The following is a 14,444-nucleotide window of genomic DNA, read 5'->3' as shown; positions in this document are numbered from 1 at the left end:
AGAGAGGGGTTGAGGAGGATCCTGGAGCCTATGCATGGGCTATAGGGGGTGCCCCCCCAGGAAGAGAGGGGTTGAGGAGGATCCTGGAGCCTATGCATGGGCTATAGGGGGTGCCCCTGGCCCCCTAGAGGCAAGTTAGAGAAAGGGAAGACATAGGGAAGAAGGAAACAGGTGCCTTGAGTGAAGGAGGGAAGGGGAAGGGGGGGGAAGACTACAGGATAGGGAGGGCATTAAGGATAGAGGAAGGGAAGTCTGGGCCAACTACAGTCCCTGATATTCCCTTTCTTCCTGCTCTCTTTTTTCCCCACAGGTTGGCAGCACATCCAACAGAGGGAGGGACAGCCTCACCATCTGCCCCACCTGGCAACAGAAGCTCCAGGCTGCTCTCACACTTCAGGTTTTACTGCTTTCTGGTCCTGCCCAGCAATTAACACCTCAATAACCTTACACTGGTGCTCTAAGTCAGAAAATTAGACTGCAGGAAATAAAACATCAAATACACAGTTAATTGCCATGAGTCTTGTTTATACAATATTTATCATTCAATTACAATATGTAATGACATACAAATAAATACTGACTGGACACTCAGGCTGGCTGGGGCTCTGCTTACCCATTGTGTCTGTACATGAAGCTGTGCACAGGAACCAAATCCACCATCCTGCAACCTCCAGCAGCACTGAGTTGTACATTTGCTCACGTCTCCCATGCAGAAGCTGCTGTTGCTAGATGTCTGTATTACAAGTTACAGATGTTGAGGTAGACTATCACACTTATAGAGACTGCTAATCAACATACAATAGGAAACTAAGGTAAAGCCAATAATACCAGACAGTCATGAAGTGCCAAGTACCATTTGTCACACATGTTCCATCAACATCACATAGAGGCAGCACTTGAACAGATCAATATCCCCTCCATACCCCCAGTACATGCAGCTTTTGCCTCACCCACACCAGGAGTTATGCTATACCCTACAAATTATTAAGACCAGAAAACTTTGTCAATTAGAAACCAAATGTCCAAGCTAAAAAAACACCGTGTATAGGCTAACTAGTTATGATGCCCCAGCCTCATCCATCAGTCCCAGCCAGAAGTGCCAACCTCAACGGTAAGTTGAGCTCAGGAATAAATATTATGGCTCGAGCAGTGCACATACTGGTTCTTGGTGATGTTACTGGCAAAACATCTTGACTTCATCTGGATTTTGAGCTGCCTGTTAGAGCAAGTACACTGAGTATTTAACCCAACTGTTGCCCATCTTTAGCTGCACATCTTACCCAGCCTAATTACACAATTACCAGAATATTACTATCATCACCAATATCTGGTGTTCTCACTGCAACTTAGCACTGTAGTTTCTTGTTACTCCATGTTGCAGTGGTGCCATTTCAAGTACAATACAGTGCTGCATTTCAGAGTACAAGATGGGAATAGATAAAGCAGGTGTTCTAGAGAAGAGGGACAACCTCATCATAGCAGCTGGCACTGCCATTCCTTCTTCATAAGCAGAACAAGATTCCATGAAATTTCTTTCTGAGCATCTGAGTAGCTGGTTGACAGAAGGAAGCAGGGTTTTTACCTTACTTGACTTTCACAAGACTTCCCTGTGCAATAGGCAGCCTTAACTGTGCAGCACGCTTGTCTCACCTGTGGAGATGAAGGCCTCAGGCTAAGCAAGCCTGAAAAACTTGCCCACCTTCTAAGAAAGAGTCTTTGGACTAGAATCCAATCATGCTGATTCACTGCCACCACAGGTCACAGGGAGACCAGACTCCATGTGCCTTCTGAGTAGCTGCTAGCAGAGTCATACATATGCATGCCTTACCAACCTTGGCATCTGGCAACTTCACACCTTGCTCAAGACAGCTCTGCAGTAGGACATAACCTGGGAAGTTATTCTGTCTTGTCTGTTGCATTTATTTCTTCTCCAATGGAGTTTAGAATCCCCAAATGATGTAATAGGTCCCAGACACCTGATGACATAACAGCCCTTTCCTGATTTTTTTGAAGCTGTATCAATGTTGCCTCTTTAGTGTCATTGTCCCTTTTCTTCACTGTCAATCCCCTGTGCACACAGCAGACCAAGCCCAGGACCTACTGCAGCCTGTGAGCAGCAAGGCATTTCAGCTGGAAGACTGTGCAAGAGGTTTGCAAGACCATCTGTGATATCTTACAGTCAGTTAAATAGAGCAATAAGATGGAATTTAAGCTTTAGTGCAATGGATTGAGGCTCTTCAGTCAATCAAATTATAGTTCAATCAGTTCATTTTAATCACTTCTCTGGAGAGAAGTAAACCCCTATGTTGAAGAATATGCAGCAATTCTATTGATGGAAAGTTTAATTGTTTCATTTTTCCTTACCGTCTGTAACACGCTAGACTTTTAATCAGTGGGAGCTGAAGTTATAATGAAGTAAAGTCCACTTTCCACAGTTCACAACTAGCTGAAAATAATTGGGTTGAGACTCCCATCCAGACAGTGTAATGCCTCTGGCATTTTCCTGAAAACTACACTTAATTGCTTTGCTGATGTTGTTAAGTGGTCCTGAGGGGGATGAAGTAGTAAAGCTGCCCACATATGCAGGGAAACAATGCACAAAAAGTGTCTCAGTGTCCTTAAAGGAGGACCAGCTAGTGACTAGAAGACAATATATGGCTGCCTCTTTTTTCTCTCTACCAGAGAGAATACACAGGAGAGACTGGTAAAATCAACTGGAAATTGTATAAACACTAACAGTATTTTTTTTTAAGAACAGAGAGCTTGAAACGAGAGGTACCCACAACATCAGGGCAGACCTCTTGCCATCAAAGCTGCAGCTTAAGGCTAATCGGGCTCACTTGGCATTTTTATGCTGAGCAAGGGCTGGTGTGCTGCCTGTCTTCTGCACCCTGGGCTGAGGAGCAGATGTACTCTTGTCTCCAGGGGGGCAGGACAGCTTGCTCTCTCTGCTCACACCTGTCAGGATGTGAGCCAGCTCTGAGTTGAAAACCTTGTCGAGGCATCGCCCCCACCAGCCAGTGTACCCCATCGAGCTCTAGATGTAGCTAGAGGAGGAATAACACTTTGGAATGGTGATTTTTTAAAATGGTGAATTAACTGGTAGACTCAAAGATAGGCTGACACAGAAATGAGTCGCTTATCGCTAGAAATACTCGTTTAGGACACAGGAATTATCCAGTGCCCATCAACTTGAATTCAGGGCTGGAGCTGTTTTGGGCAAGTCAGGACAACAGGGCTCATTTGGTTTTAATCAAGTGGGGTTTCTTTTGTCTTGTTTATATATGCAGGCACAGTAGAGTCTCTCAACAGCCTGACCTTCCTCAGCTGATATCTATACACTTCAGTATGGCCTTTACTTACTTTCTTCTTGCTTTCACAAGCTCTGAGCTGAACAGCTGCCCACTTAGGACTTTCTAGAAAGCAACGTAGGCAAAATTTAGGCACTCAATTCTGAAGCTGATACCTTAAAAGTTCCCTTAACCCTACATCTGGCCCTGGGGGACTCCTCAAAAGACTCCAAGCTGGTACCTTGAATTTTGGCCAGCAAAGCTCTCCTGGCACCTGAAATGATGCTTTTTCCACCAGAACACACTGAGGTCTAGATGCTGCTTGAGTCACTTGGCATGTAGCCCCACATTAGCCTGACCAAACCCCATAATATTAATCAACTTTAACACCTCTTTCTCCTGTGGCATAATAATAACCTCCCGTGTTCTGGAACCACCAACCGTAGCCAAAGAGATTGAGCCGTCAGGTTTGAGAGCAGCACTAGGATTACCTGCTTGCCTGTGGGAAAAAACAGCTCAGCAGCAGCAGTTCTGCCTGTCTGTGCCGAGGGTCCTTCGTGAGCAGAGTCAAGTGGTCAGCAAATGCAGCAACCCAGGACTGCGTTGTGAGAGCTGGTGAAGACTGTGCTTGGGTTTGGTACTCGTGCTGAAGGACTGCAGGAACCGGGGCGAGTCTTCACTGCAGGAGATCACCAACCTGACATCTCTGGCTGAAATTCGCCACGGTGTTGTCTGGCTGTTTTGGAAGGTACTCACCCCTGAGCCTTCTTTTGGAGAAGGGGTTGCTATCTCAGAAGGACAAGTGCTTCCTAGAACTGTCGTTCAGTGCTGCACAGCACAGCTGACCAGCTTGCCTCACTTGTGAGCAGACCTGCTTGCTGGGTCTCACATGCTTTCAAGTCTTCCTCTGGATCTGAATGGAAAAAAATAAAACCACTGTTTTGACACACTTTCTTCTGATTTTACATATTGTGTGGTTACAGCATGGTGTTCCTCCCAGAGAGATCCAAAATACATGGTCCTGTACAGGCACAAATCTGACCCCTCAATCAACTATTGACATGGAAAGACAGGATTTGCATGGTTGTTATCAGAGCCAGCACATGTATTCATGCGTGGACACTTGCCTGACTCCACACGTCAGTACCATGCCCTGGATATGTTGGTGTCTGAATGATTTTTTCAACAGCTGAATCAAACCTTTAAATGTAAACATCTCTTCCATGTTTGTACTGTGCTTTCTGTAGTCTTTGTATTTTCCTTTGAGTACAAGTTTAATTCAAACCTAGGAAAAGTGTAGGATTAACCCTTTTTTAAAAAAAACCCACGCTGATTTTGTAGTATTCCAGCATGTGGCCAATGTTTGTATTTTTCCATAGATAAAAAGGACAATTTAATTCTTTTTCCCTTTCAGTAACCAAAACCAACCTCAGTTTCCAGACTAAGTAAAAATTCTAGTCAACTAGAGGTTTGTTCAATGGAAAGATCCATTTTTTTATGTTGGGCAGGTTCTGTAATGTATGGATCTCCTGCAAAGCATTCCAGGTAAGAGTGGTGTGTTAAACCATGACAGCAGTTGATTGGTTCTATCCAAAAACTTTTTTGATGCAATTTAAGAACTTACAGCATCATCCCTGACTTGATAAAGGGATGCAATGATAGCCTAACAAAGGTAGTGTATCTGTTATACATGGGTGACCCTAGGAACCAGTGTCACAACAACGAGATTCTAAAGCAGTCATTGCACCTCACCACTCAGGAGCCACTGGAGCACCATGCACGATGCTACAACCAGCCTGACAGGACAGTTCCATCAAAAGTCATCAACAATTGCTTAGTTAGCAAAGCAGTAAGAGACCTTGTGAACGAGCTGCAGGTACCTGAGAGTCTGGAGAGGACTGGCTGGTGCTGAAGTACAGCAGGTGCCCAAGATGCAGTGCAAATGAGGAACCCTGTGGGACTCCCCAGCGTGGTGGCAGGAAGAGCCTCCAGAGGCAGCAACCACAGCAGCAAGTTGCATGACAACAGGACTGGCTGTACTTCCTCAGTAAACTGTTCAGCTAAGCAGACAGTCTTGCTCTCATCAGTGTCCCACGACTGCTGGTTTCTGCCTTTTGAAGAGAACACACCTAATTTAGAAATGAATAACAAACGTCCACTCGTGGTGAGCTTGCCAGTCTGGTCCTGCTATGTTCATATGGCTTGGCTCAGGCCTTGAAAAAAACCCAGGAGCCACCACATACAACCCAATTCCATCTGTGTAAATCCCAAAGCTTCGTATTGTCACAGACTCACAGCATTTCGTTGTCACAGCTTAAAACAAACCGTGAAGAGCTGGCTGCTGTTGGAGCCACCAGCCAGTTAAGTAAGAAAGTGACCCAAGTAGCCCAACTGCAGCAGCTGCCCTGGCCAAGCCAGTGCCCAGCCCGCCGGGCCTCGGGATCAGTGCCATCTTGTGGCACCTGATGATATTAAGGGAACCCCACACAACTACACCAAAAAAACCAGCCTCGAGCTCCATTAATAACGAATGTCTTCAGAATCCACCACAGATCCAAAAAAGCTGTTTGTGCTCAGTGGTACAAACCCCAGGAAGGATACAGAAATCTGGCCTCAACTCGTGCAGTTGCGCGGAGCAGCTCACAGCACCCGAATGATTAATGAGGCGTTTGCCTGCCCATTACAGACTGCTGAAGGTGCACACCGGGTTGCATGTCATTATAAATCCTAGGAACAGATGGAAAATTTTGCAGCATCACGAGCCTGCTCGTTGCTAGCGGTGCCCAGCTCTGCGGGCAGCGGCTGCTTCCCGGGAGCCGCGGACACGGCACCCAGGCCCAGCTGTGCCTACAGCACCCGACAGCACCGCACCCCCAAAGCACCCACAACGTGACGCCCTGCCAGAGCAGCACCAGGTTGCTTTGCAGCCTTCCCCTGTGTCCAGCACTCGAGCCCTTGGCCACTCAGCCCTGCCCGGCACCTGCTCTTACCGACTCCATTTAAACCCCCCCCCAACCTAAGGGGTCTCCTCCTATCTCCACAGATCCAAATACTTGAAAAGCACTTACAGCCTTCATGTTGTCACTTGGTAAATAAACACAACATGCAAAACAGAAATAAGCAAATATATAACATGATACACATAAAATGTTTACCTGTTGTTTAAAACAAGTAGAATCTAAACACAAACCTAATGCTCTAACATATTAATAAGTAATATGAGTGCATATAAAAAGGTTAATATATAAAATATGCATATAAAATAGTATATATTATTTAAATACAAATTATAGAAACAAATAATACAACTGCAATAAATGATAAGTTAGCATATATGTACATAAAATATACTCCTTCCTAATAATGGCCACTGAAATACGGGATGAGGACAGAGACTGTTCTATCAGTGCAACATCTATTGCATAAAAAGGCAGGAACTAATACCAACTTGGACAAAATTTGGGCAAGGCCTGTTCATAGCTGGGTGGCAGGCTAGCTGGTGCACCTGGCAAATACTGCTGCTTTACTGCACCAAAGGATGCTGAAGGAATGCAGGCAAATCCATGTTCACTAACACCTTTCCTTCTTCCTTGCCTCATTACCTACTTTAAGGCTGTTCCAGCAACACAGACTTGTCCCACAGAGGCTTTTTTGGAGTGGTTATGGCATAGTAACCAAGTTATAGACTTATTTCTACTTTCTACTGTTTCCACTTCTGTCAAGTACTCAGATTTTTTTTTTCTTTCAGTGACCCTTGAATTCTTGCAGTTTACAATTACTGTATTAAGCTAGATTTAATTTTTTTTAAAGGAAAACACTGTTAATTTTATCCAACCTGCTCAAAAGGGAATCACTTCCACACCACACACCTTCTGCTCCAAGGCTTGAGCCGTGATGTTCAGCTAGTATTGTTTTAGTAGCTGCACAGTGGGCCTTTCTCAGAGATGACTGCTTTGGCAGAAAGCAGTCAGGTACAGTTACCAAGTACCCTTGGTGTGGGTTTGCTTTAGGTTTCTTGCAGGGCACTGAATCATGTTACTATGTCTTTTTTTGAGAACAGTAGAATCATAGAACACAGAAAATCTTAGAATGGTTGGGGTTGGAAGGGACCTTAAAGACCATCAAGTTCCAAACCCCCTGCATGGGCAGGGACACCTCCCACTAGACCAGGTTGCTCAAAACCCCATCCAACCTGGCCTTGAGCACTGCCAGGGAGGGGGCAGCCACAGCTCCTCTGGGCTACCTGTTTCAGTGTCTCAGCACTCTGATAATAAATAATTTTCTCTTAATACCCCATCTAAATCTACCCTCTTCTAGTTTGAAATCATTCCCCCTCATCATGTGACTACAGAAAAAAACCTATTATTTCAGACATGCAAAAATTTTAGTACGTGAGATTAATCCATCCACATTAAACTAGGAACTGATTTTTCCATGTGAATTTGATCACAACTAAAGGAAAGAAAAAGGTCTAAGATCCTGCATTGTCCTGAACTATCACTGCAGTTCATTCCACTTGTATCTATTAGATTCACTCCAACTTGAACAAGGCAATTCCCAAGTTTTATTTTCCAAACAAGGCCAACTGAGCTTTATCTTATATTAGGGTGAGCTGCACTGTTGAACACAAAGTCATCTTACCAATACTTCAAAGTCAATATTAAAATTACAAAGTAACTTATTGCTATTTTCCTAAGAAGGCTTTTATAAAATATATTATTTCTTATATATGACTATAGTATTATTAATAAAATATAAAAAATAATATTACTTTCAAGTGTCTCTAAGTTTCAATACTTGGTATAGACTTCAGGCTGTTTGCTGAACTCCCACTGTACACCTACAACACAGCTCTCCATCTCCCCTTTGTCATTCTGGAAATGAAACGTGCTTTTTTTTTCCACTACTGTTTGTTGTTTTTTTCCCCTCACTTGTTTGCTGTCCCAGTAGACAAGTGAGGGTTTTGCTTTTCAGATGGGCTTGATTTTTTCCAATTTCACATATAAAAACTCCTAATAAGCCATCTCCGAAGGGATGATATCAGCCTGGTTTCAGAGGCCTGACATGGCTGCATTGGAAGGCACCTTCTCCTTCATGCAGCCACGAAATACCCACAGCCTCTTTATCAGGTAGCTGGGGGATTATCCCCCTGCAACAATCACCAAGGGAACACCAGTTAAAAACGGTGCAGCTGCCACCAAGAAGTTAAATTTGAATCCAGTTCAAGATTTGAATATCAGAGATACCCCAAACACCAGCCTTCTCAGCACTGCCTTTTCATTTTCAAAAATAAAATATAGATGAGAGCTCACATTTCAAAAAGATCAGAGATTTTTCATTTTGGACTTTTGAACATAACTTGGTTTTGTAACATCCCAAATTGCAAGGCAGTAAAAAAAATGCACTTTCTCCCACTTCTTCACCTTATAAAGCTGGTCACACAGAGTCCTGTTTTGCCTACAGGAATCATTACTGCATTATAGCTCCTTACATTAGATTAGGTTTTCAAGTTAGCCCTTATGGATTTTACATTTCTACTTTGTAATGATTTTACCATTGGTAATGTCGATCTAGAAAGATACCTGGAAAGCAATGAAGCCACTAGGGGAATTCCTTTCTTCTTGAAGTATCTATCACTCCAGAGCAGAAGAATCAGAGGGCTATGTTAAGCTTGCTGCATCCACTGTCAATCTTCTCCTTGATGACGACCTTTCCGAGCTGCTTGTGCTGCAAGAGATGACAGGTGAGGTCACAGCACAGCCACCCAGCACTCTGAGCACAAGTCAGACATCAAACTAGTTCTTAGCACACAGAACCATTGAGCCTCCACCTGGTCACATACACACACACGTTCCTGGAGGCAAGAAGGAAAGGAGTGATGCTTTTTTGGTGTTGGTTTTTTTGTGTGTATGTGTGGTTTTTTTCCCCCCTTGGCTGCTGAGCCTTGCACTATCCCAAGAACCAGTGTGCGCAGCTACTGCTCAGCTGCTTTTCAAGCCTGTCTCGGCCAAGGGCTGCATCAGATGAGTGGCTGAGGCACAGGGACAGATTTCCCACTGTGAATCTGTAACTGGACAATGTGCTGCTCACTGCATTTAGTAAATGGTTGGGCTGCCTTTATTATTTTGGGGGTCTAACACTGTCATTCTTCCCTTTTGCTCTGCTTTAAGGAGAGTTCTGTCCCTTATGGGAAGGAGCTGCTAACAAGCCGAGATAAAGTATCTCGTCTAGGGAGGAAGACTATCCTGGATTCAGTTACTCAAAATCATGGTGCAGGTTAATTTAGCTTGAAAGATCCAGCAAAAACTAGCTGCCATACATACTGCTTTTCTATAGCTGTGGCCTGCCATTTGTACATTCTGGCTGCCTTTTGGTATTTGTGGGCATTCATCCACAAGGGAATCCCTTATGTCTGGTGTTTTACCAGTCCCATAACTTGGATGTCCATTTATTCTGCAGAATCCAAGCAGCATCCAGTAACTAACTCTCCAGGCCCAAAGAACCATCTAGGGATGCTGGGTCTTCAGGTAATTGCACTCATATCTCTCACATTCAAGTAAAAAAGTGCTTCCCTCTCTTACCTGTATCAATCTGTAAGTACACCTACCAGGAAGTATTATGCCATTTCTAACAGATGGGAAACTCATCTACAGGCTTGTGATGTGAGGTGCCAGGGGTTCCAACGAGCATCAGCAGAACTGCACCCATCTCCTTCCAACGTAAGCTGTACATCATTCCCTACCAATTTCCTTCTTCCTGCACATGCATCGTATATACCTGCACTGCTAGTGCATATATTTCCTTATAACGATGCATCCCAAATACCTTCCTGAAAACCTGGTTCTGTGTACTTGAGAGCAATGAGCATGAACTGGTGGAGTATCAGTCACCAATATTCATTCCCATAACTGCCACAACCCCATGTGAGCACAGATCCTGCATGTCACTGAGGGAGCAGACAGCAGGGCTGGCACATGGGTTTTGCAAAGGGAACTAATGCAAATGCCACACATACAGAAGTGAGAAAGCTGATTTAGAAAAGGTCATTTGAGAATAGACCCTACACAAGACTAACAATAGAGAGAGGTGCACACCTTGCAGCAGAAACCCTTGTCTGCAGAAGCGTGGACCACACTATTTTCTACTTAACAGCTCTCCACAGTCTCTTTTTAAGCACAGCAAAAAACCTGCTATCTAAAGATTTTTTGTTTACAAACAAACAAGTATTAGATACTGAAATTGTACTGAACATTGTTTTTCCCCCAAGTACATTCATGGTCATGTCTTTTCCATGCATGTGTAATCACTAGTGACCCCATGGTCAGTTATTAACAGCATCTCACAGAAAGTCCAACTAGATGGGGAAAAACATGACAATATCTAGAAACAAGCTGACTCCGAAACAGAATGCCTGCTTGAAAACCAAACCTTACTAGGGAGAGGTCCTCCAAGCAAACATCCATTCATTCTTTGTCATGGTTTACTGAAGATGCCTCAGTGTAATTTACAATTGGTCTTAAATAACTCTCTCTGTATGTTAAGTGTGATATTCAAGCAGCAAGGATTACCTGAAAACTGAACAAGACCAAGATTTTATATTTTAGGGACTAAAACAGCTTAGAGCCTGACACTGATGTTACAAGAAGCTAAACTATGACTGACAATAAAAGTAAGGTAGCAGTGGCTGTACAACACAGTAATGAAACAGTGAGACTGCAAAGAAAAAGCAATTTGGCCTAAAGTCTCAAAAGCTTTGAGATACTCTCATGCCCTGGAGGATTTAGTTAAAGTCTCCTAAAGCTCAACTGCTCATCTGGAAATTAGGGATACTACAGCTTCTCTTTCTCATAGGAAGTACTGTAAAGGAGAGGGTGCTAAAGATTGGCCATGGTTTATCAAATGGTTTTGCTATGGATCTTTTCAAAGGGATGGAAGTCTCAGGGATTTTCCTTACAAATCTAATGACAAAGGGTTAACTAATGCTTATACCTAAGGTGAAAAATGCCTGATCATTCATTTTTTTTTATTGCATTCAACTGCTGAGATCTGTTCAAGAAGCCCAGAATACCTCAGACATTTCCATCTCTGATCGGAACGGGCTGAAGTTCCTTTCAAGGAGAAAATCCTCCGGTGTGATCCATTTTTCTCCTCTAGCTAAAAATTCTTGGGCTGATTCAGCATCTGGGCTGATCAGCTGGCCCCTGGAAGCACTCGCCCTTGTTTCTCTTGAGGAGGCTGGAGGGGCAGCACAATGGAAAGTTTCTCTCCTCACCAGAGGACACACACACAGGCCAGTGCTTGCCAGGGCAATGTCTCCTGAAGCCCTTGCTTGGCTCAGTGCACTGCATCTACTACTACCCATAAAAGATTCATTCTCTTCAATTTCATATTTATCACTTTGCATCACAATGTTTTTTTACTAAACTAACACTGTAGTCAAACAAGTGTAAAGCTGATGAGGATAAAGGGTAAAAAAACATGAAAAGGGCTTTCTTACTCATTGTGGTCAAAGGGGATATTAATGCAAACAGATTGCTTTTTTTAGTGTACCTATTATAGTTGTGTCCAGCCTTTGCCCAACGCGTGCCTAGGAGACCGTGTGTGTGCAATAAACCCCTTAGTTTATTAAGCATTTTATTCTATTCTGCTATGTCAGTTTCTATTCTCTTTGAAGGGAGGCATGATGGAATTGTTCAATATGCTGCGTGCAGGTTTGTGACCTCTGCCAGCAGCCCCTGGAACACCCGGCTTTTTACTTCCAAGGCAGCTGAAGTGAACTACAAGGTAGCCTCATAAAACCGTAACATTTTGCTAAAGCTGAGGACTCTGAATATGCATTCCTTGAGCACTTTCAAATCTTTTTCATTTCCAAAAATATTTCAATCTGTATAAGAGTTTAAAAATGAAAATGGAATATACTATTTTCACCAAATGTCTTGTTTCCAAACAAGGTTTCCATCCTGCAACAGCTCAAATGGGTGAATAGGCTTATGCTTGTAAGTAAGAGTTCTGCTGATTTCTGCATCCATTTGTGTACATGTCTTTCAGGAGACATCCTAAAGTTGCCATTATGTGTAGCAGGAAAAAAGAGGTAACATAGATATACCCGAGTGCTGGACTGTGCTGTGGAGGACACACCTCTACACCAAGGCCCACTTCTAACCTGAGGGGATTAAATGCTTGTGTCTCAAAATGGGGACAGTAGAAGTATCCTCAGTGAAAATCTGAGACACCTCACATACCTTCCACTGCATATGAAGATCCTCTGTTGGGAAGAAGCCTGACCCAAATTGGAACATCTAGTGCAAAGCCATCAGTGCTCCTCTCTGCTTCCACAGTAACTAAACCTAGTCTCCTTATTCTCTATGAGATACACAACTGAAATTACATCAACCACCACAATTACCTTTTTCTTTTACCAGCTCACTACAGCAGCAGCTCTGCCTCCTGTCTGTGCTGTTGCTAGCAGGGGAGCTCCAGACAATCCATTATTTCTCTTCCAGGCACAATGAACCATCGGGAGGGCCTACAAAGCAGTAACCAGCAAACAGAAAGTCAAGTTGAGTTGCTGAAGTTTATAATTTGTGGCCCTTATTCTATAAAGTATTTCAACACCAAAAGTTTAAAAAAGCTGCTGTAAAAATTCATAGAATCATAGAATGTTAGGGGTTGTACAAGATCTCAAGAGACCCTCTAGTCCAAGAGCAGGACAGCCTTCTGCTGAGTCAGCCACCCGTCCCAGTTTCAGTGCCCATGGGTCCCCATGTTTCACCAGACCCCTGTGTTAACACCACAGGTCTAACTTGTTTATGGAACATGAAAACACTGTAAGCAGAATCCTCTGAAAGGATGTGACTCCTGTAATGTTTTAAAAAACAAAGCTGTATTTATTCACACCTTGAAGACCCAGTGCCTTGAGGAAAATGTGTTAAAATAGCGCAAGGCCTGAAAGCCCAAGCTTAACCTCACCGTGCTCGGGGAAGAGAGCTCTGCCACTGCGCTGGGAAGAGCCAGACTGTCCCACTCACAAAATGTTCTTTGTTGTCTACATGAATCAGTTTGTATCTGCTAATAACCCACTTCTTTCCAAGGGTTTCAGGTTTAGGATTCCCTTTGATGCTACACTTACTGCTGAGAATAGTAAACCACTTTAACTTTGATGGAACTACAATTCCCTGTAGTCAGCTATTCTATTGTTTCCTCTAAAACTTTTATGTCACCATTTCATTTTGGGTTTTCATCCTATCTAAATCATGCCTGTCATGAAAGTTACAACTTAGATAACCCAGCAGGCGTGCAATATTTTAATATGAAATAAACATAGTTTCCTCGTTCTTTGTAACAAACCTTTGGGACTAAAATTCTATCCATGACCACAACCACCATCTTTTCCTTTTGTCACCTTTCTCTGGCAGCAGCTCAGCCTCCTGCCTGTGCTGTTACTAGCAGGGGTGGCAGCCTCTGCCAGAGCCATGACAGCACAGAAACCACCCTGGGCTGAGGAGTGTCTTGGTCTGAAAACATCTTGGTGCCATCACTTTGGCAGACTTGAGCCTTTCTGGGGCATTTAAGTGTTACATTAGGCAGCTTAGTCTAGTAACGGTAACCTAAGCCAGAAGCAGCAGGGAGGTATCTGTGCTCTGCTTTCCTTAGAGGAGTGTTCGGAGTCTGTGACACTGTCTGACACTGACTGATTAAGATACAGGTACTGTGGTGCTGTCAGGAAAGAAGAAAGGACATGCAGTGCTATTGTTGCTCACGGATCTCCAGCAGAGCAGCAACCAGACAGCAGTGCACAGCAGCATCATGCTCTGACACCTTTTCTGAGAATTACTGCTTAGCCAGCCCTAAAGCCATTAGGAACACACTTTTTTCAACACAGCCTGTCCCTCCACTCAGACTCCAAAGACCGTGTATCACAAGCAATCCAATCCTTAAGACAGAAGAGGGGACTGTGATAGGAAGAAATGAAGATATGAGAGGGACAAGAACATTAACTCCCTAAGTCTTTCCAGGAAACCATCAGCAAGGCTACTGCTGCAGCAAACGAGACCAGGAGCTACAAGGGAGAAAAACAGAGCTACCACTTAGACTGCAGATACAGACTAATCTTAATTTTCTCCATGGCTCTTTATTTAAAAAGCATGCATTCCA

General features: G+C 43.7%; 1 protein-coding gene and 1 long non-coding RNA gene across 2 annotated transcripts in view; one reads left to right on the top strand and one right to left on the bottom strand.

The window, feature by feature from the left end:
* Positions 1-14,444, top strand: part of ZNF423 (zinc finger protein 423) — a 920,137-nt gene that overhangs the window by 430,304 nt on the left and 475,389 nt on the right. The window lies entirely within an intron of this gene.
* LOC127389007 (uncharacterized) lies at positions 312-12,855 on the bottom strand. The gene is made up of 4 exons (XR_007890536.1): positions 12,697-12,855; positions 8,873-9,017; positions 5,171-5,401; positions 312-4,203 (listed from the first exon to the last, which is right to left on the bottom strand). It is a non-coding gene; the product is annotated as an uncharacterized LOC127389007 (long non-coding RNA).

The sequence above is a fragment of the Apus apus genome, chromosome 11 (assembly GCF_020740795.1).
Source record: "Apus apus isolate bApuApu2 chromosome 11, bApuApu2.pri.cur, whole genome shotgun sequence".
Taxonomy (NCBI): domain Eukaryota; kingdom Metazoa; phylum Chordata; class Aves; order Apodiformes; family Apodidae; genus Apus; species Apus apus.
The sequence above is the reverse complement of the archived record's forward strand: the minus strand, read 5'-3'. Positions and strand labels throughout refer to the sequence as shown.